The sequence below is a fragment of the Cygnus olor genome, assembly GCF_009769625.2.
Source record: "Cygnus olor isolate bCygOlo1 chromosome W unlocalized genomic scaffold, bCygOlo1.pri.v2 SUPER_W8, whole genome shotgun sequence".
NCBI lineage: Eukaryota > Metazoa > Chordata > Aves > Anseriformes > Anatidae > Cygnus > Cygnus olor.
The window spans coordinates 381,280-403,457 of NW_024429079.1; the positions used below are offsets into that span (position 1 = coordinate 381,280).

At 44.3% G+C, this 22,178-nt stretch overlaps 1 protein-coding gene and 1 long non-coding RNA gene across 2 annotated transcripts in view; one reads left to right on the forward strand and one right to left on the reverse strand.

The window, feature by feature from the left end:
* LOC121063045 (ceramide transfer protein-like) overlaps window positions 1-22,178 on the reverse strand; it is a 168,768-nt gene that overhangs the window by 114,165 nt on the left and 32,425 nt on the right. The gene's annotated exons all lie outside the window — the stretch shown is intronic.
* Window positions 994-21,455, forward strand: LOC121063046. The gene is made up of 3 exons (XR_005815800.1): window positions 994-1,004; window positions 8,259-8,264; window positions 20,139-21,455. It is a non-coding gene; the product is annotated as an uncharacterized LOC121063046 (long non-coding RNA).

Consider the following 22,178-nt stretch of genomic DNA (forward strand, 5'->3'; position numbering starts at 1 on the left):
TGGAGCTGAATGAAACTGGCCCTTATCTAACATGGGGCAGCTTCTGGATTCTTCTCACAGAGGCCACCCCTGCAGCCCCCCTGCTACCAAGCCCATGCCACACAAAACCATTACAACAGTATGGAAGTTGGCCTTTGGCCAGTTTGGGTCAGCTGTTGTGGCTGTGCCCCTCCCACCCTCCTGTGCACCCCCAGCCTCTTTGCTGGCAGGGCAGCATGAGAAGCAGAAAAGTCCTTCGTTCTGTGCAAGCACTGCTCTGCAACAACTAAAACATCAGTGTGTTATCAGCATTATTCTCACCCTAAATCCAAAACACAGCACCATACCAGTTACTAGTAAGAAAATTAACTCTATCCCAGACGAAACTAGGGCGATATTTTATTTTTAAAAGTACTGAAAACCCAGGAGGTGTAGCAAGTTCTAGTTCGTTTTGTTGTGAAACTTCTTTTTTTCCTGAAACGAAATCCAAGTATATCCACAAACCTGGGGAATTGGGGACAGCCAAAATTCACAATACAAACCAAAATTCTGGTTTCACTTTCTGAATTCCAAAATCCAGGCAAAACTTAACAGAAAAATTTGCCTAGGATGTCTTGCCTTTACTTGCTGTTATTCTTAAGAAATAAGAACCCAATTTTAATTATATTAGTTGTATTTTTAAAAAAACATAGGAAAACATTACTGCAAACAAGCACATAAGCAAGACATTTTAGTTTATTCATGTAGCAATGAACAAACCATTAGCTGTCCCATGTTTTGCAACCTAAAAGAATCATCGCTGTTTTGGTAGACAAACCTTTCTCATAATGGCACATTTACACATGTAGAAAAATCTTACAAGGAAATAGTCTTAGGTTAGGATATTTGCCTTTAAAAAATGTAACAAACACTGCTTTTTCTTTTAGATAAAAATTGTTGTTTTGTCTTTCCAAACAACAGCTAAAGTAGAGGCCTGCTGCACCCATGAAAGTAGAAGCATACTAAGTAGAATTTAATATTAGCTTGTGTTGTGGGCATGCTGTTGTGGTTTAATCCAGCAGGCAGCTAAGCACCACACAGACATTCGCTTACTCCCCAACCCAGTGGGATGGGGGAGAGAACTGGGGGAAAAAAGGTTAAAATTGTGGGTTGAGATAAGGACACTTATTTAGGAAAGAAAGAGAGCGAAAAAGAAAAAGAAAGAGAAAAAGAAAGAGAAAAAGAAAGAGAAAGAGAAAAAGAAAGAGAAAAAGAAAAAAAAAGAAAAAGAAAAAGAAAAAGAAAAAGAAAAAGAAAAAGAAAAAGAAAAAGAAAAAGAAAAAGAAAAAAGAAAAGAATAAACAAATCAAGTGACGCACAACAAAATTGCTCACCACCAGCTGACTGATGCCCAGGCAGTCCACGACCAACGGTAGCCCCCACCACCCCAACCAACCCCAGTTTTATGTTTGAGCATGACATCATATGGTATAGAATAGCCCTTGGGTCAGTTTGGGTCAGCTGTCCTGGTTCCTTCCCCTCCCAGCTTCTTATATGCCCCCAGCCTATTTGCTGACAGGGCAGCATGAGGAGCAGAAAAGTCCTTGATTTGATATAAGCAATGCTCAACAACAACTAAAACATCAGAGTATTATTGCTGCTATTTTCATCCAAAACACAGCACCATACCAGTTACTATGGAGAAAACTAACTCTATCCCAGCTGAAACCAGGACACATGCTATGCAAACGTTAACGTTAGCTTGGTATAATCCATTGCAAAGAAGCCCTCTCATCTGAGAATCACCTTAGGTCTGGAACAAGTACATATTATATGTGTCACTGTATGAGGAAGCAGATGAAGGAAGATTCCAGACTGACCCATAGTAAGGTTTTGCTCATTAAGGATCATTGGCATATTGAACAATATTGAACAATATTGAATTGGCATATTGAACTTTCTTCTCCCCCTCTTCTTCTGAGGAGTGAGAGAGTGGTTGTGGTGGAGTTTAGCTGCCCAGCAGGGTAAAACCACCACAAAGGATCATATCTTCTAGTGCTGGTCAACATGTTCACTGGATGGCCTTCCCATGCCAAACTAATAAAGCTAGGGAGGTCATAAAGGCTTTACTGAAAGAAGTAATCCCTTGTTTTGGAATACCAGAGGGACTCTCCTCAGACAATGGACCCTCATTTTAAATATAGCAGTTCAAGAAATATTGAGAGCGTTACAGATTAGGTGGGATTTACATACTGCTTGGAGACCACAATTGAGTGGACAAGTAGAAAGAATGAATCAAACACTGAAAAAGCAGTTAACTAAAATTTGCCAGGAAGCTCCACTAAAGTGGCTGGAAGCCTTACCAATAGCTTTGCTGAGAATCAGGATAGCCCCCAGACCCAGCAAAAAGTTAGCTTATTTGAATTGCTGTATGGCAAACGGAACCCTCTAAATGAATTAGTGACAGACAGGAGTCAAAGACATGTAAGAGGGGAAGGTTGGGTCAGGCAATATTTGCTGCCTTTGTCTGCCGTGTTGTCCTCTCTCCATAGATATATAAAGCAGTGACTACCAATTCCATTGGATGTTCCGGTACACCCATTCCGACCTGGACATCAGGTGCTCATCCAAGCGTGGAAAGATGAGCCTCTAAAGGAAAAGTGGAAAGGGCCCTATACCGTCTTGCTCCACAGGTACACTGCAGTCAAAGTGGAAGGGATCAAACTGTGGATTCATTACACCCGCATAAAAGCAGCAGCACCAGAAGAGAAGTGAGATACAACATCAGAAGGAGGAGCACAGAAATCTTCGTGGCAAGTTGAACCAACTGAGGACTTGAAACTGCTGTTTAAAAGAACAAAATGAGGTGGGACACTGTATTGGGTTTACGTGGCAAGGTTTTAGTATCAGGGGGCCTGCAAGGGTGGCCTCTGTGAGAAGAATCCAGAAGCTGCCCCATGTCAGATAAGGGCCAGTTTCAGCCGGTTCCAAAGGGACCCACCGCTGCCCAGAGCCAAGCCAATAAGTGATGTTGTTTTCGCCTCTGTGAGAGCAGATTTAAGAAGGGGGGTGGGGGGGGAAGTGCAGCACAAAAGCAGCTGGGAGAGTGAGGAGTGAGAAACAGCCCTGCAGACACCAAGGTAAGTGAAGGAGGAGGGGGAGGAGGTGCTCCAGGCACCGGAGCTGAAGTTCCCCTGTGGCCTCTGGAGAGGATCATGGTGAAGCAGGCTGTCTCCCTGCAAGGCATGGTGTACCACAGTGGAGCAGATTTCCATATTGCAGCCCGTGGAGGAGACCACTGTGGAGCAGGTGAATCTCCCCTGAATGTGAGACAGGGAACAAGATAAAGGATGTTGATTCCTAGGTATTAGCTAACACAACTGTATGGTAACCCCAAAGGTAAGACCCAAAAGATAAGACCCCAAAGATAAGGGAGTAAAAGACTGTATGCATAGATAATGGCACCAGCAAGAACTGGCTTGACTGCTGAAGTCTGTCAAAGGCAGGAAAGGTCAGAAGTTTAGCAGCGAGGAAGACTTCTGGCCTTCATCAAAAGACCACCAGAGTACGCCCGGATGACCACCCAAGGATTCCAGTACGCATACGAATAGAGACGGAACAGTCCTGGTTTCAGGTAGGACAGAGTTAATTTTCCTCCTAGTAGCTGGCAGGGTGCTATGTTTTGGATTAGAATGAGAAGAGCGCTGATAACATGCTGATGTTTTAATTGTTGTAGAGCAGTGCTTACACCAAGCCAAGGACTTTTCAGCTTCTCGCTCTGTCCTGCCAGCGAGCAGGCTAGGGATGCAGCAGGAGCTGGGAGGGGACAGACCCAGGACAGCTGACCCAAACTGGCCAAAGGGGTATTCCATACCATCTGACGTCATGCTGAACAATATATAGGGGTGGCTAGCCGGGGTGGAGGGCCAGCTGCTCGGGGATAGGCTGGGCATCGGTCAGCGGGTGGTGAGCAATTGCATTGTGCATCACTTGTTTCGTACACATTATTTTTAATAGTACTATTATCATTATTATTGTTATTATTATTTCCCTGTCTTAATAAACTGTCTTTATCTCAACTCACAGGCTTCACTTTCCCCTTTCTCTCCCCCATCCCAGAGAGGGAGGGGGGAGGGTGAGCGAACAGCTGTGTGGTGTTTAGCTGCTGGCCATGTTAAACCACAACAGGAACCTGCATTCCTGATTCTTTGGAGACCTGATGAATGTGCAAGAGACTTACGGGAAATGAAATGAACATGTGTTTGTACCTCTAATATAAGCACACTGCCAGTAACCCTTGGTGCGCAAGTTAGGTGGAGCTATCCCCCTTGCACCTGGCATGTGTGCGCAGTGCTGAAGAAACATACCTGCTTTATAACCATTCCGAGGTTATAGAGTCTGATTTCCGCAACTCAGTTGGCGACCCAGATGGGACTCTCTCTGTCTGGCTGTGGGACCTGCTGAGGACGGGACTCCTCTGAGCGCCCCCAAGAGTTCTCAGGAGGACTCCCCTACTCTTTCAGATCACGGCAGGGACAGACAAGGACCATCATAGACAGACCAGGTATGTTGTAAAATAAGGGGTACCTGTAAGTCATGAGGAGACGTCCTATGCGAGGTAAAGAGCACTGGTGCTCACCCTGGGTAGGGAATTCCCATAAGGTAGTAGTAGGGTTCGTGGTATATGGTATATTCTGTGGAATCCTATGAAATAAGGTAGTTGCAGAGTAAGGGCTGTACCCTGTGGAATGGTAACTTGGGTTCTCCTGGCTACAATAGCAGGAGCTGTGTGTGGCATTGCCATAAGTATTATCATCTGTTGTAAAAGTCCGGTACTGTGTATTATGATTTGACTTATAATGGTTGATAAGGATCTGAGGCAAACGGTTATTGGTTCACTGAGACCCTAATCACCCCAGAAATTATGAACGGTTATGTAAATACCAAAATCTGATTAAATTGGGAATTGAGAACTGGTTCCGAAAGCTATAAATCAATCATTCAACCCTGTATAGTGTCCAACAAGGTCTGAGAGAAACCCCTACGGAATTTTTGGACCAACTTTGAAATGCAATGAGAAAATATACCAATTTGGACCTGGCTTTGGAAGACAAACAGAGGCAATTGGTTAGCCTCTTTCTAGGGCAATTGGCCCCTGATATCAGAAAGAAATTACAGAAATTGGAGGGACAAGACTTGGGAGACCCAGAAAGGTTATTGAATGCAGCGTGGAAAGTATTTAGGAATAGGGAAGATGCAAAGGACAGAAGTTATCTAAGGTGATAGCCACAGCAAACAAGTGGCTGCACAAGAACAGAGAGAAGGAGGGGGGCAAAGGGAGAATTGAAAAAGGTAAAGAAAGGACTTCAGGAGGGTTTAGAGGAACATTAGGACAGAACCAGTGTGTGTACTGCAAGAAGGAAGGACACTGAAAAGAAAGAAAGAAAGAAAGAGAGAAAGAAAGAAAGAAAGAAAGAAAGAAAGATTGCCTTAGGTTGCAGGATGAACTTGCAACAGTCAGAGCAGGAATGACTGGGACCTGGAGCATCTGCCCTAGCAGATGCAATGGTTGAAATAAAGCTAGGGAAAAAAGAGAGAGGCAGGGATTTTTTTGTTGGATACAGGAGCTTCTTTCTCTGTGTTAATCCAAAAATTGATTCTGGAAAAGTGCTGAGTCTATAAATGTAATAGGAGCAACCGGCCAACGGGAAAAGGCGTTTTTTGCAATGCTTGAAATTTAAATTGGGAAAAAATGATTGGAATACATCAGTTTTTATACTTACCCAATTCGTCAAGGCCCTTATTAGGAAGAGACTTGCTGGAAAAATTGGATGCAAAAATTTCTTTTGAACAAGGGAAAATGGAAATAAAAGTAACATATTAAACTCTTAAGTCTATCCCTGGCGAGTCCAGAGAAAGCTCCAGATAGGACTCCCTGAATGGATGTAATTATGAACCAAGTGTATCCGGGAGTTTGGGCTATAGGAATACCTGGGAGAGCAAAGAATGTAGTACCTGTAAAAAAAATTGATTTAAAGGAAAATGCTCCCAAGGTATGCCAAAAGCAATACCCACTAAAGGTGGAAGACAAAAGGGGAATCAAAAACTTTCTTAAATATGGACTATTAGTAGAATGTGAGTCAGAATATAATATTCCTATCCTCCCAGTTAGAAAGGCAGATGGAACCTATTGTGTAGTCCAGGATTTAAGAGCCATCAATAGGATCACAAAAGATTTATACCCTGTAGTAGCCAACCCCTGTAACCTTTTGACAAAATTAGAAAACAGTCAAGTTTAGTTCATGGTACTAGATTTAAAGGATGCCTTTTTCTGCCTGCCCGTGGCAACTGAAAGCCAGAAACTCTTTGTCTTTGAATGGGAAAATCCCAATAGAGGACGAAAAACTCAGCTTACTTGCACTGTGTTACCACAGGGGTTCAAGAATAGCCCCACTGTATTCAGGAAACAACTAGCCTGTGATCTTGAAGCTTGGAAAACCCCTTCAGGAAAAGGGGACACTGTTGCAATACGTAGATGACCTGTTGATAGCTACTGAAGAAGAAAAGGAATGTGTAGAATGGACTATTAATTTACCAAATTTTTTTAGCACTAATACTGTGAACCCAGCCTCTTTCCTTAGTAACAAAGTTTCCAGATCACCCACTCATGATTGCATCAAGACCATGGAAACGGTCTCCAGCCGACCAGACTTAAAGGATACACCCCTAGAAGATGTGGAGGATTGGTATATAGATGGCAGCAGCTTCATCTGCCAAAGAGTTCGCCTCACAGGATATGCGGTAACAAACATCATTCCAAAAGGCGGACATCATCGCCTTGATAAGAGCTCTTGAGCTGGCAAAAAGGAAAAAAAATTAACATTTGGACAGATTCAAAATATGCTTTTGTTGTGGTGCATGCACACGAGGCAATTTGGAAGGAGAGAGGACTCGTATCATCCTCAATTAAACATGCAGAAGAGATAACGAAGTTACTCCAAGTGGTATACCTACCTATTAAAGTTGTCATTATGCCCTGTAAAGGACATCAAACAGGATACACTGATATTGAAAGAGGAAATAGATTGGCTGACGGAGAAGCCAAAGGGGTGACAGAATGGGCATCTGAGAGTCAAATTTTGGCACTAGTACCAGGAACAGAAAACCAGGCATTAACAAAAGCCTTAGAAAATGAAGTAGAATATTCTGAGATCGATAAACAATTAATTGAAGATGTAAATGGAAAATGTTACCTACAGGTTTAGCACAAATAAATGATGGGAGAATCATGATACCATGTTATATTAGATGGTAATTGGAGAACATAATAAAACATGCTGGGGAGCTGAAATATTATATCAGTTTTTAAGTAGAAAATGGATAGGACCTAATTTGTATATCACTGTCAGACAGGTATCGAAACAATGTGTCATATGTCTTAAAAATAACCCACATACAGGAATCAAACCCCAAATGGGAACAATAGGGAAGGGAAATGTTCCTGGGAAACAGTGGCAAATTGATTTTTTCGAACTCCCAAGAAAAGGGAGGTTTAGATGCCTATTGGTGCTAACAGACACCTTTTCCAGATGGCCGGGAGCATTCCCGTGTAGAACTAACAAAGCCAGAGGAGTTTCCAAAGTACTGTTGAATGAAATTATACCGAGATTTGGTGTACCCTCAATAATGTCATCTGACAGGGGACCACACTTCACTGCAGAACTGACCCAACAAGTCAGCAAAGTACTGGGGATTGATTAGCAACTACGCACTCTGCATAGGCCACAGCTGAGTGGCCAAGTGAAAAAAAAAAAGAAAAGAAAAGAAAAAAAAAGAATCATTTGATAAAACAAAAGATGGGTTTCTTAACAGATTTTAGCAATACGTATTGGATTTGGATGAAGGACTAGAAGGTGTTTTGAGCAAATTTGCTGATGACACTAAACTTGGAGGAGTTGTTGACTCTTTTGGGGGTGGAAAGGCCTTGCAGAGAGATCTGGACAGATTGGAGAGCATGAAGTTTAACATGAAGTTTTAGCATGAAGTTTAACTGGGTCCTGCACCTGGGACAGGGCAACCCTGGGTATACGTACAGACTGGGTGACGAGACGCTGGAGATCAGCCCCGCAGAGAGGGATCTGGGGGTTGTGGTTGATAGCAAGCTGAATATGAGCCAGCAGTGTGCCCTGGCAGCCAGGAGGGCCAACCGTATCCTGGGGTGCATCAAGCACGGCATTGCTAGTCGGTCGAGGGAAGTGATTGTCCCGCTCTACTCTGTGCTGGTGTGACCTCATTTCTAGTACTGTGTGCAGTTCTGGGCACCACAGTGCAAAAAGGATGTGAAACTGTTGGAGAATGTCCAGAGGAGGGCGATGAAGATGGTGAAGGGCCTAGAGAGGAAGAGGTATGAGGAGCGGCTGAAGTCCCTTGGCCTGTTCAGCCTGGAAAAGAGGAGGCTGAGGGGAGACCTCATCGCGGTCTACAGCTTCCTCATGAGGGGGAGTGGAGGGGCAGGTGCTGATCTATTCGCTTTAGTGACCAGTGATAGGACCTGAGGGAATGGTGTCAAGCTGCAACAGGGGAGGTTCAGGCTGAACATCAGGAAGAGGTTCTTCACTGAGAGGGTTGTCACGTACTGGAACAGGCTCACCAGGGACATAGTCACAGCACCAAGCCTGTCTGAATTTAAGAAGCATTTGGACTGTGCACTTAGTCACATAGTCTGAATTTTTGGGTAGACCTGTGTGGTGCCAGGAGTTAGACTTGATGATCCTTATGAGTCTCTTCCAACTCAGGATATTCTATGATGCTAAGCCTGAAAATGAGCCTTCTCAAGGGAAGGCGTGTGTGTGTGTGTGGGGGGGATTTTAGTCTTGAGCTGAAGAAAACAAGGATACCAGTAGCCTTGAGCTAACAAAAACTAAGGAGATAAGGCATGAAAACAAGAAGTGAGGGAAGTGGCTGAAGGAAAATTCCAGACTGACCCACAGTAATCTTTTGCTCATTAAGGGTGTTGTGGTTTTACTCAGGTGGGCAGCTGAGCTCCACCTCAGCCGCTCTCTCACTCCCCCTCCTCAAAGGGAAAGGGGGAGAAAATATGATGCAAAGGGTTCAAGTGTTGACATAAGGACAGGGAGATCGCTCAACAGTTATCGTGATGGGCAAAACAGACTCAGAGTAGGGAGACAGTAAGATTTATTGCCTATTACTAACAGGCTAGAGAAGTGAGAAACAAAGGAAAGAAACCAAAAACACCTTCCCCCCATCCACCCTCTTCTACCTCCTCCCCCGGAGCAGCGCAAGGGAATGGGGGCTGCAGTCAGTCTATAGTAATTCTCTTCCGCTGCTCCTTCTCAGTCACTCTCTTCCCCTGCTCCAACGTGGGGTCCCTCCCACGGGATGCAGTCCTTCCTAAACTGATCCTGCGTGGGCTTCCCACAGGGAGCAGCTCTTCAAGGACTGCTCCAATATGGGTCTGTATCGTGGGATCCATCCATCAGGAGCACACTGCTCCAACCAGGGTCGGTTGTTCCATGTGGGAACAAAAACGTTGTTTTTGCACCAGAATTGGTAACATATGCATAGGAAGTACCAGGCTTGCTGTTTCTTGGTAATGCTCAATACGGTGGGGGGGGACAGGGATGGGACACAAGTACTAAATTGATATTCAACAGAAAAGCATTTACTGGGTGTATGTGACCATGTAAGAAAGAGTGTTTGTTTATTTGTTTGTCTGTAGAGATGTTACATTGTTTAGAGTTACATTGTTTAGAGGGAAGGATTGTGGCATTGAGATGCTTGCAGTGATAAGAAAGCTTACCAGACAACCTTGTAAAATGCAGATAACAATGAGACTCTTTAGTGCAATTAAGCAAAAATCACGGGGTGTCAAACCAAGTCAGATAAGGGAAGAAACATTATCGGTTCACAGAGTAAAAAGTCACTAGAAACTTGAAAGATAACAGGCTGGCAACTGAAAGCCATGTATTATCTGTAAAGCATTGGATAGGTTGTGAACCTGGACTACCCAGTCAATGGGGAAACAGGGGAGGGTCCCGGTCCTCGAGGAAAAAAAGTATATAAACTGTGCTATGTAACTAGTAGGTGTGAAAGGGAGATAAGAGAATCTTAGTAGATGGGATGCTGATTAAGGAAAGGGAGTTAAGGGATTTTTAGTAGATGGGATGCTGATTAATGAATACCTTCACTGCTGTATTGAACTAGCAGGTGTTGCTGCTAACTATTGTACAAATTAATTGGAGCAAGAAGTTTTGGGGCCCCTCACAAAGGGTAACTCCTAATGAAGATGGAGAACCTGTCTCAAGAACCAGCTGAAACCGCTCCTGTGGTTCGGACAAGAGCCAAGGACCCAAAGCGCAAGCGCCAGAAGAAAAGGTAAAAAGTTCAGATACGAGGAAGAGGAAGGAAGAGCCTTACTTCATCTCAAGAGACCACCTGAGACGACCACCAGAGAGCAGCACGCAGGCGCGGATGGGAGGACCACATGTAGATTAGTTCTTGGAACTAATTATAATATGAGACAGGCATATGTTATGCATAGGTATAAGCGCATTACAAAATTCATGCATATGTAAATTTACACTGTATATAGCTAGGGCACACATTGTTAAGTTTGAGCGTAACTTTGAGGAATTATCCCTTACGCTCCCGACGCCGAAATAAAGGCATACCCACTTTATAACTTACTTCATTGTGGGTTGTGGACTGTTTGTGCGAATCAGTTTTGGTGAGCCATCTCTGCCTGGCGAGACTTCTGGCGAGACTTCTCTGCCTACTGTCTGACCTTCTGAGTTTTAGGACTTCCTTGCGCACACCAGAGTAATTCCCTAGGATGAACTCCACTATTCAGAGGTATGGCAGGGGCGGACAAGAACTGACTGGGATGCAGGAAGTGATATGCTCTGAAAGGCTGAAAGGAAATAGGAGCTCTGTAAAAGGTTGCTGGTAAATCGCACAGAGACGTCTGGCGTGCAGCGTATAAACCTGGGTGTAGAAGGGTAGGAAAAGGCTGAAGGAAAGGTTGAAGGGCTGTCCGGCTGATCGGTGGGGCGATCAGAGGTTCAGAATTGAACCTAGGCTGCTGCTGCATCCCGGGATCCAGGAAGGACCTGCTAATGACTGTATAAGAAGCAGGAGAAGGGTAAGCGCACCTCTGATAGCACTGATATCTGCTCTGTAGTCTGTGTTTTATGGTGTGACAGCATTGATATCTCGGACCAGGTAATTACTCCTTCTGATAGTCCGGTAGTCTCCCGTACCAGAAGGGAGACCACTTCTCCTCTTCCCCATCGACCTCAAGAACAGGGTGATGTGGATTCAGACAGAGTAACCACCCTTCCCCATAGCTTTGTGGCTTCAGACAAGGTAGCCACCCTTCCTGGTAGCCCTGTGTCCTCCCGCACCAGAAAGAAAGCCCCCTCTATGGTAATACAGGCTACCCTTAGGGAAGCTGCGGGCCCGGAGGGAGAAACAATGCTTATCAGGAGCTCCTTTACTACAACTGACCTAGGGGAGTGGAAGAGAGTAGTGAAAGATTATCGAAATGACCCGATGAGTGTTACGAAGCACTTTCAGTTTATCATAAAACAGCATAATCACGATTGGAAAGATATCCAACTGCTCTTGGAATATATGACAGAGACAGAGAAACAGCTAGTCCTGAAAAATGCAGGAGAACTAGCGGAGGATCATTACAAAATTGCTGGAGGAGATGTTAAGGAGTATTTCCCCCTTCAAGACTGTTGTGGTTTAGCCCGGCTGGCAGCCAAACACCACACAGCCGTTCGCTCACCCTCCCCCCTCCCTCTCCGGGATGGGGGAGAGAAACGGGAAAGTGAAGCCTGTGAGTTGAGATAAAGACAGTTTATTAAGACAGGGAAAATAATAATAATAATAATAATAATAATAATAATAATAATAATAATAGTATTAATAGTAATAATGTGTACGAAATAAGTGATGCACAATGCAATTGCTCACCACCCGTTGACCGATGCCCAGCCTATCCCCGAGCAGCCGGCCCCCCCCTCCACCCCGGCTAGCCACCCCTATATATTGTTCAGCATGACGTCAGATGGTATGGAATACCCCTTTGGCCAGTTTGGGTCAGCTGTCCTGGGTCTGTCCCCTCCCAGCTCCTGCTGCATCCCTAGCCTGCTCGCTAGCAGGACAGAGAGAGGCTGAAAAGTCCTTGGCTTGGTGTAAGCACTGCTCTACAACAATTAAAACATCAGCATGTTATCAGCGCTCTTCTCATTCTAATCCAAAACATAGCACCCTGCCAGCTACTAGGAGGAAAATTAACTCTGTCCTACCTGAAACCAGGACAAAATGGAACCCGAACAGGGCAGCAGAAATGGAAAGGTTGCAGGCGTAGAAGGAATGGATTTCAAAGGGGATGGAGAGAGCCATCCCCAAAACTATAAATTATATGCCGTAAAACAAGGCCCTTCTGAATCTCCATCTGAATTCCTGGATAGGCTAAGAGATGTGATGCACCGGAACACCCCATTAGATCCAGGATCTGAAGTAGGAATACAACAGTTAGTCTCTCTGTTCTTCGGGCAATCTACAGGGGACATCAGGCGTAAGCTCCAGAAATTGTGCCCTACAGAGAGCAGTAACTTGAAGCTATTATTAGATGAAGCTTGGAGAGTATTTAGCAATAGAGAGGAAGGGTATCAACAAGCACAAAATAAATTGCTGGCTATAATTGCGGAAGGAAAGGGAGGGAGAACTCAGCAGGGACCTGGAACCCGTCTAGGCAAAGATCAATGTGCTTTATGTAAGAAATTTGGACACTGGAAGAATGAATGCCCAGAGCAAAAGTGAAATGGGAAAAAGGATCAGAAGAGGGGTGGGATAGTTGCACATATTTTGAGAAACACTCCGTAGCCAATAACTTAGGCTCAGGCGAGGATCTCAGTGAAGTAGTAATTTATTCGCGATTGCAATGGCGGGCGTCCCACAAGCAGAAGCACACCTACTGGTTCCAAAACACAGTTTATATACTTTTTGATGACAGGACCCTCCCGTTTCCCCACTGAGTGGGTAATCCAGGTTCACAATCTATCTGATGCTTCACAGACAATGCATTTTACAAGGTCGCCTGCTAAGTTTTCTTATCACTGCAAGCATATCTCAATACCCCATTCCTTACCTTTAAACAATGTAACTCTGCAAAAACAACATTTTTATTCCCACATTAACAATGACTGAGGTAGAAGAAGAAGTTAATGAGGAAATTTTGAGTTAGGTATTCCCCGGAGTTTGGGCTTCCATCACACCAGGGAAGGCTAAAAATGCACTTCCAATACAAATTAAGCTTAAGGAAGGGAAGCAGCCAGTCAGAATTAAACAACACCCCCTTTGGACGATGTGGAAACATGGTTCACTGATGGGAGCAGCTACCTTATCAATGGGAAACGACATGCTGGGTATGCAGTTACCACTTGTAAAGAAGTAATAGAATCTGGACCTTTGCCAACAAATGCCTAGGCACAAAAGGCCGAGATAATAGCTCTGACTCGTGCATTAGAAATAGCAGAAGGAAATAAAGTAAATATCTACACGGACTTGAGATACGCATTTGGAGTCGTGCACGCACATGGGGCCATCTGGAAAGGACTGCAGGGGGACAACCTGCTCCATCATGGTGTGGGAATAAAAATGTTGTTTTTGCACAGAGTTACATTGTTTAAAGCTAAGGAATGTGGTATTGAGATATGCTTGCAGTGATAAGAAAACTTAGCAGGCGACCTTGTAAAATGTAGACAACCAGACTCCTTAGAGCAATTAGGTGAAAATCACAGTGTCAAGTCAAGTCAGATAAGTAAAGAAACATTACCACTTCAAACAGTAAAAAAAAGTCAAAAGAAATTTGAAATTTAACAGGCCGGCAACTGAAGGCCATGCATTGTCTGTGAAGCATCAGATAGATTGTGAACCTGGATTACCCACTCAGTGGGGAAACAGGGGAGGGTCGAGAAAGAAAGTATATAAACTGTACTATGTGACTAGTAGGCGCGCTCCTGCTTGTGGGACGCCCGCCATTGCAATCGCGAATAAAATTGCTACTTCACTGAGATCCTTGCCTGAGCCTATGTTATTGGCTACAGAATGTACAGAATGTATTCGCAATTGCAATGGCGGGCGTCCCACAAGCAGGAGCGCGCCTACTAGTTCCATAACACAGTTTATATACTTTTTTTTCTTTTTTTTTTTTTTTCTCGATGTCCAGGAAACCAGGACCCTCCCGTTTCACCATTGACTCGGGTAATCCAGGTTCACAATCTATCCGGTGCTTCATAGGCAAAACATGGCTTTTAGTTGCCAGCCTGTTATAAGTCAAATTTCTTTTGACTTTTTTGCTCTTTGAGGTGGTAATATTTCTTACACCATGATTTCTGCCTAATTATTCTAAGGATTCTGGTTGTCTGCATTTTACAAGGTCGTCTGTTCAGCTTTCTTGTTGTTGTGATTTAACCCAGCCGGCAGCTAAGCACCACACAGCCTTTCGCTCACCCTCTCCCCCTCCCTCTCTAACCATTTATTAAGACAGGATAATAATAACAATAATGATATTAGTACTACTACTAATAATGTGTACAAAACAAGTGATGCACAATGCAATTGCTCACCACCCGTTGACCGATGCCCAGCCTATCCCCGAGCAGCTGGCCCCCCCACCCCGGCTAGCCACCCCTATATATTGTTCAGCATGACGTCAGATGGTATGGAATACCCCTTTGGCCAGTTTGGGTCAGCTGTCCTGGGTCTGTCCCCTCCCAGCTCCTGCTGCATCCCTAGCCTGCTCGCTGGCAGGACAGAGCGAGAAGCTGAAAAGTCCTTGGCTTGGTGTAAGCACTGCTCTACAACAATTAAAACATCAGCGTGTTATCAACATGCTTTTCATCCTAATCCAAAACATAGCACCCTACCAGCTACTAGGAGGAAAATTAACTCTATCCTAGCTGAAACCAGGACACTTATTTATCACTGCAAGCATATCTCAATACCACATTCCTTCCCTCTAAACAATGTAACTCTGTGCAAAAACAACATTTTTATTTCCACATTTATTGGCTAGGTGCACTGGGCACAAACCTAGGGATAACATTACCTTAGCTGTTAAATCACGTTTTAAATTTGAACCCTATGTTTCTTAAGAAAGTGACGCAGTGAAAACTCAATAACCAAAGTTATTAAGCAGGTGTTCTTTATTACGGCGTCAGGTGTGGGGGGATTGCTCTGCTTAACACACACACCAAGAATGCTGGCAGTGTGCTCATATTAATGGGATATATATACATATTCATTTCATTTCCTCTAAGTCACTTGCATATTCAGGTCCCCGAAGAATCATTAACGTAGGTTCCCGCCCCTATTCGCATGTGTATTGGAGTCCTCGGGTCGTCGTCCGGGCGTACTCTGGTGGTCTTTTGATGAATGCCAGAAGTCTTCCTCACTGCTAAACTTCTGGGTCTTCTGTGCTGGGTCTATCTGGGATGGAGTTAACTTTCCCTGCAGCAGCCCATACAGTGCTGTGCTCTGCACTTGTAGCTAGAACAGCACTTGTATCACTCCAGTGTTGTGTCTATTGCTGTATACTACTGGCACAGCATCAGGACTCCCTCCAAGCCCCCAAGAGCCAGCAGGCTGGGGGTGGGCAAGTGATGGGGAGGGGACATCACCAGGGCAGCTGACCTAAACCAACCAAAGGGATATTCCATACCACATGATGTCACACTCAGCAATAAAAAGGGGGGCCCTCGTGGGGGAGGGGGCTGTCCTCCCGAATAACCGTTACGCTTTTTGAGGCCCTGCTTCCCAGGACGTGGCCGAACATCGCTCGTTGATGGGAAGTAGAGAATAACCTTTTTTTTTTTTTTCCCTTTCTCTCTGTGCTTCCACGTGGCCCTTTTTTTTTTTTTTCCCCTCTTCCTTTCCCTTTAATTAAATCATTCTGATCTCAAACCTCGAGCTCTTTGTGTCGTATTTTCTCCCCCTTCCCCTTTGAGGAGGGGGAGTGAGAGAGGGGCCGTAGTGGAACTCGGCTGCCTACCTGAGTAAAACCACCACACGTCTTTGACAGACTTCAGCAGTCAAGCCAGTTCTTGCTGGTTCCATAATCTATGCATACAGTCTTTTACTCCTTTATCTTTGGGGTCATTAATATACAACTGTGCTAGCTAAGACCTACAGAATCAACATCCCTTAACTTGTTCCCCTTCCTCAAAAGAACCAAGTGAATCTCTTCTGCACAATCAGCATGGAGGTTCAGATGCAGGAATGATCATTGATTTTTAGTAATCTTTATGTGGAATCAACTATACTATAGTTTTACGGTATCCAATTTGTTAATGTTTTAACCAATTATTTTCCTGTTAATAATGTGGAATTACTATGTAGTATCAAGTCATGCTGCATTGGTTTATATGTAAACACATCTCTGACATGCTATTTGCAACTGCCTACTGCCTACTGAAAAAAATAATCAATGACTTGTTATACTTTAGATTTTTCTATTACAAACGCACTTGAAATATAAGCTAACTTCGATCTAAGACATGGAATTACTGTTACTGTTACTACTGTTACTAGAAGAAACGAGGGCAAGACTGACATAGTTCAAAAACAGCATATGCGTACAGCCATTGCCTAAAGTGATCTACCAATTGTGATAAATTAGCGGGTGTTTGTTCATTGTCTCTAAAAGGAATGCAGAGAATATACTGAGAAGATAAGGTTTCACAATTTATGGCCTTGTTAAGGGGGAGGATTAAGAAAGTAGATAGTGGGGAAGGGGGTGCTGGGCAAACATCCTTGATGAAATAAAGACTCTGTGATCGCAAGGCATCGCTTCACTACCCCCTTTCCTGAGCACGAGCATAACTCATGAACACTGAGAGAGGAGCGACGACCCCCCAACAACGGACTGCGCAGCCTCAAGAGATTCAACAGGAACTTGGATGCTATAAAACAGCGATGCGAAAAAAGGAAAGTTGCGTGCCGTTGCGGAGCGGAGACTCCCTGGCCGCCCAGCGCTGTTTTGCTTGTGCCTGCTTACTTAATTAATAAAATATTTTTGATAGACCAGAAAATTGCGTGGTCTCACTTATGACAATTTTGGTGCCGTGACTCGGATGAAGGCGGATTGACTGGGGATCCTTTCGGGGGAGGCGCCCCGCCGGTTTCGGCGGCCCCTGGAACGGAAAGCCTCACTCGAGCCCTTCACTGACGAATCCTAAAATTAGGCACAAGCAAATAAAAACCGGTAACCCCAAGCAATCTTTGTGCACGAAGACCGAACGAAGACCCACGGGGTGGGTAAGTATAGGCCGGTGATCCGTTCGGTTGGGGTTGGGAATCCCGGAGCACGACACATGAGACGTCCAAGTGCGGACGAAGCGAGTGTGGACCCCTCGGTAGTGCGGTTCCCATATCCCGCGAGGGACTGGGCCACGAAAAGGGGGAAGTGTTTTGTGTGTGTGTGAGTGAAGGTGTTCCGGAAGATGGGGCAGAAGAAAAGTAAGCCTTCTGGCCTCATGGGAAGGGAATCTAGTGGTATAGGGATACCCTCTATTCCCTCTGATAGTCCATTAGGAGTAATGATTAAACATTGGAGTGATTCCCCTTCTAGGCGGGGAAAGAGCAAAGTTAAAATGATTTATTATTGTATTGAAGTATGGGGCAATAAGCCCATAAAAGGGGACAGCGTTTTCTGGCCCCCATTTGGCTCTTTCGAGGATTGGATATGCCAAGCCTTAAATATTTACATAAACTCCAAGGAGCCCTTTAGCCCGGAGGAAAGTGAGTATGCGCACCTCTGGATAAATTCAGATACAAGGACGCAATTATACCCTCTAAAAGAAAAAGGAGGGCGGGATAAAAAGAGGAAAGACTTAGAAGTTCCAGCACCACCCCCGCCCTATGTTCCACCGCCTGCACCGACGGCCCCCGTCCTTAATGGACCCTCTGAGTCAACAGTATCAGGAGAATCAGAATCAGATCATGAAGCACAAGGGCCAGTAACAAGAAGCAGGACAAGAAGTCAAAAACCTGACCTAAAGGAAGGATTATATCCCCTGCGGGAAATAGCAATGGGAGGACCCCAGCCAGGAATGGGGTATGTGGCTGTTCCCCTTAATTCAGGGGATGTCAGAGATTTTAAGAAGGAGATGGGAAATTTATTAGAGGACCCACTGGGAGTAGCCGAGAAAGTGGATCAATTCTTGGGTCCAAATATATATACCTGGGAAGAATTACAATCTATCCTGGGAATCCTCTTTACATCAGAGGAGAGAGGAATGGTTAGGCGTGCTGGTATGCGAATTTGGGATCAGCAGCACCAACAAGGCCCGGCTGCAGATATTAAATGGCCAGTGCAGCCACCAAATTGGAATAATCAAGATCCCGTACATAGAGGTCATATGCAAGACCTGAGAACTATCATAATTCAAGGAATACGGGAATCGGTCCCTAGAGGACAAAATATAAATAAAGCCTTCAATGAGCAACAAAAGAAGGATGAAACCCCGACAGAATGGTTAGAAAGACTGCGAAAAAACTTGCAGTTATACAGTGGCTTAGATCCTGGAACCCCGGTTGGGGAGGCGTTGCTCAAGGCCCAGTTTGTAGCAAAATCATGGATAGACATTAGGAGAAAATTAGAAAAAATAGAGGATTGGCAGGACAAAGGGTTGGATGAACTCCTGAGGGAAGCACAGAAGGCATATGCTCGTAGGGAGGATGAGAAGGAGCGGAAACGAGTACGTATGATGGTGGCAGTGGTACGAGAGGGACAGAGAGGAGTCGGGCCGAATCGAGGGTTCGGTCCCACGAATGGGAAATTCAGAAAGGAAGAGAAGAGTGGCCAGGAACAAAGAAATGTGATCTGCTTTTACTGTAATAAAAGGGGTCACATGAAAAGGGAGTGCAGACAAAGAAAGGAAGATGAGAAGATGTTTAAGAGTGAATAGGGGTGTCAGGGGCTCTATTTGCTGGGGACCCGAGATAAAAGCGAGCCCTTGATAAAACTGAAAGTAGGTCCCCAGCGTGAGGAAGTAGAATTCCTCATAGATACAGGGGCTGAAAGATCAACAGTCCAAACCTTACCCACTGGATGTAGGGCCTCTGCAGAAAAAGTACAAGTGATTGGAGCAAAGGGGGAGCCTTTTGGGGTCCCTGTTATAAAAGAAGTAACCATCGAATCTGATTCTAAAGTGAGTGAGGGATCTCTGCTCCTAGTACCAGAGGCCAAATATAATTTGTTAGGTAGGGACTTAATAATAGAGTTAGGGATAGGGTTAGAAGTGATAAGTAGAAGGTTAGAAATTAAGCTGTGCCCGCTTCGAGTGGAAGACAAAGCAAATATTGATCCTGGGGTCTGGTATACCTCAGAGAGCGTGGGAAAATTAAATATTAGACCTTTCAAAGTGACCATAAACAGACCAGAAATACCAGTTAGGGTGAAACAATACCCCCTTTCAGAAGAAGGTAGGAGAGGGTTAAAACCCGAAATCCAAAGGTTATTACAGCAAGGGCTATTGGAGCCCTGTATGTCCTCTTTCAACACTCCCATCTTACCAGTAAAGAAGAAAGACGGTAAATATAGATTAGTACATGACTTAAGGGAAATTAATAAAAGAACCGTTACCAGGTTCCCAGTGGTGGCAAACCCACACACCCTGTTAAGCCAACTGCATCCAGACGACCGATGGTATAGCGTAATCGATCTGAAAGATGCATTTTGGGCGTGCCCCCTGGATGAAAAATCTAGGGACTATTTTGCATTCGAATAGGAAGACCCAGATACACATAGAAAACAACAATTAAGGTGGACAGTTTTGCCTCAGGGTTTTACGGAATCTCCAAACCTGTTTGGGCAGGCCCTGGAGCAAATTTTACAAGAGTTTAACAGGACACCTGGCACAACAATGATTCAATATGTGGACGATCTGCTACTAGCAGGAAAAGATGAGGATGCTGTAAGACAAGCAAGTATCAGCTTGCTGAATTTTCTGGGGTCACAAGGATTAAAGGTTTCAAAGTCAAAGTTGCAGTTTGTAGAAGAGGAAGTAAAATACTTAGGTCATTTATTAATAAAGGGACGAAGAAATTAGATCCTGAAAGGGTTAAAGGAATTCTAGGAATAAAAGCCCCAACTACTAAAAGACAGGTACGACAATTGCTAGGGCTGACCGGATACTGTAGACAATGGACAGAAGATTATAGTGGGAAGGTTAAATTTTTGTACAATAAGCTGAATAAGGACGGATTACTCAAATGGACAAAAGATGATGAGGAGCAATTAGAGAAATTAAAGGAAGAACTTATGCATCCACCAGTTTTGAGTTTTCCAGAGTTAAAGAAACCATTTTTCCTGTTTGTGAATAGCACCGAAGGGACTGCCTACGGTGTGCTTGCCCAAGAGTGGGCAGACAGTAAAAAACCGGTGGCCTATTTATCCAAACTGCTAGACCCCGTTAGTAGAGGTTGGCCTAGCTGTTTGCAAGTTGTGGTGGCAGCTGCCCTATTAGTGGAGGAAGCTCAAAAGATTACGTTTGGGGGAGAAATCAGGGTTATATCCCCCCACAATATACGTGGAGTGCTGCAACAAAAAGCTGAAAAGTGGATCACAGATGCAAGGCTGCTGAAATATGAAGGAATTTTGATATCTTCACCCAAATTAACACTAGAAACAACCTCAGTACAGAACCCTGCTCAATTTCTTTATGGTGAATCGAGAGAGAAGCTCGAACATGATTGTCTTAGAAATATAGAAGAACAGGTAAAATTAAGACCTGACTTAGAAGATGTGGAATTACCCTCAGGGGAGCAGATATACGTGGATGGATCCTCAAGGGTAATTGAAGGTAAAAGAAAATCGGGATACGCATTGGTTAATGGAAAAACATTCGAGGTAATAGAATCAGGCCCTTTGAGTCCGAGTTGGTCAGCACAGGCCTGCGAGTTGTATGCTATGTTAAGGGCTCTAAAGTTGTTAAAAAAATAAAAGCGGAACAATATATACAGATTCAAAATATGCATATGGAATAATCCATACATTTGGAAAAATATGGGAAGAAAGGGGACTAATTAATTCTCAAGGAAAAGGACTGATTCACGAGGAACTAATTATCCAAGTTTTACAAGCTGTAAGGGAACCAAAAAACATTGCTGTGGTACATGTCAAGGGACATCAGAAGGGAACAAACCCTCAAATTAGGGGAAATAATTTGGCAGACCAGGAGGCAAAACGAGCAGCACTCATGTGTGTATATGAAATAGCTAAGAGGGCGGACTGTCCGAGTTGCGGCAGGGGGAAGGATTTAAAGAAATTCCCCTGCTATGATTGCTGGAGTGAGTGGGGAGTCGAGGGAATAGAGTGCAACTGCTCTGAAAAAGAAACACCTCCTTATAAAAATTGTTACAAGTGTGGACCGGCTCAATCGCTGTGGTCGAATGGGCCTATTCCGCTCCCATTGCTCTGCTTTACTGCTGTAGAAAAGCAGAAAATGAAACAGATGGGAATAAGGGAAACTGAAAAAGGAGAATGGGTCGTTACCGATGGGTGTAAGGTAATACCGAAAGCAATGGCTCTGAGGGTGCTACGGAGACTACATGAGCGTACACACTGGGGTACTCAGGCGTTGGTAGATCAATTTGCTACAAATTACATGTGTATAGGGGTATATAACATAGCAAAAAGAATTGTGAATGACTGCATAACTTGCCGGAGGGTAAATGCTCAGCACATGCGGAGAAGAGTTCCCGGTGGACGGGAATTGGCTCACCGACCTTTTGCAAAAATTCAATTGGACTTCACTGAACTTCCAAAAACAGGAAGATATAAATATTTATTGGTCATTATAGAGCACTTCACTAATTTTGTTGAAGCATTTCCTGCAGTAAGAGCTACTGCGCAAACCGTGGTGAGAATATTGTTAGAAAATATAATTCCCCGATATGGGATTGTGGAAACAATTGACTCTGACAGGGGACCACATTTTGTATCTAAGATATCCCGTGATACTATGAAAGCTTTGGGAATCAATTGGGAATATCATACTCCCTGGCATCCTCAAAGTTCAGGAAAAGTAGAACGAATGAATGGGGAAATTAAAAGGCAACTGACTAAGCTGATGCTAGAAACAAAGGCTTCCTGGATAAAATGCTTGCCACTAGCTTTGCTAAAT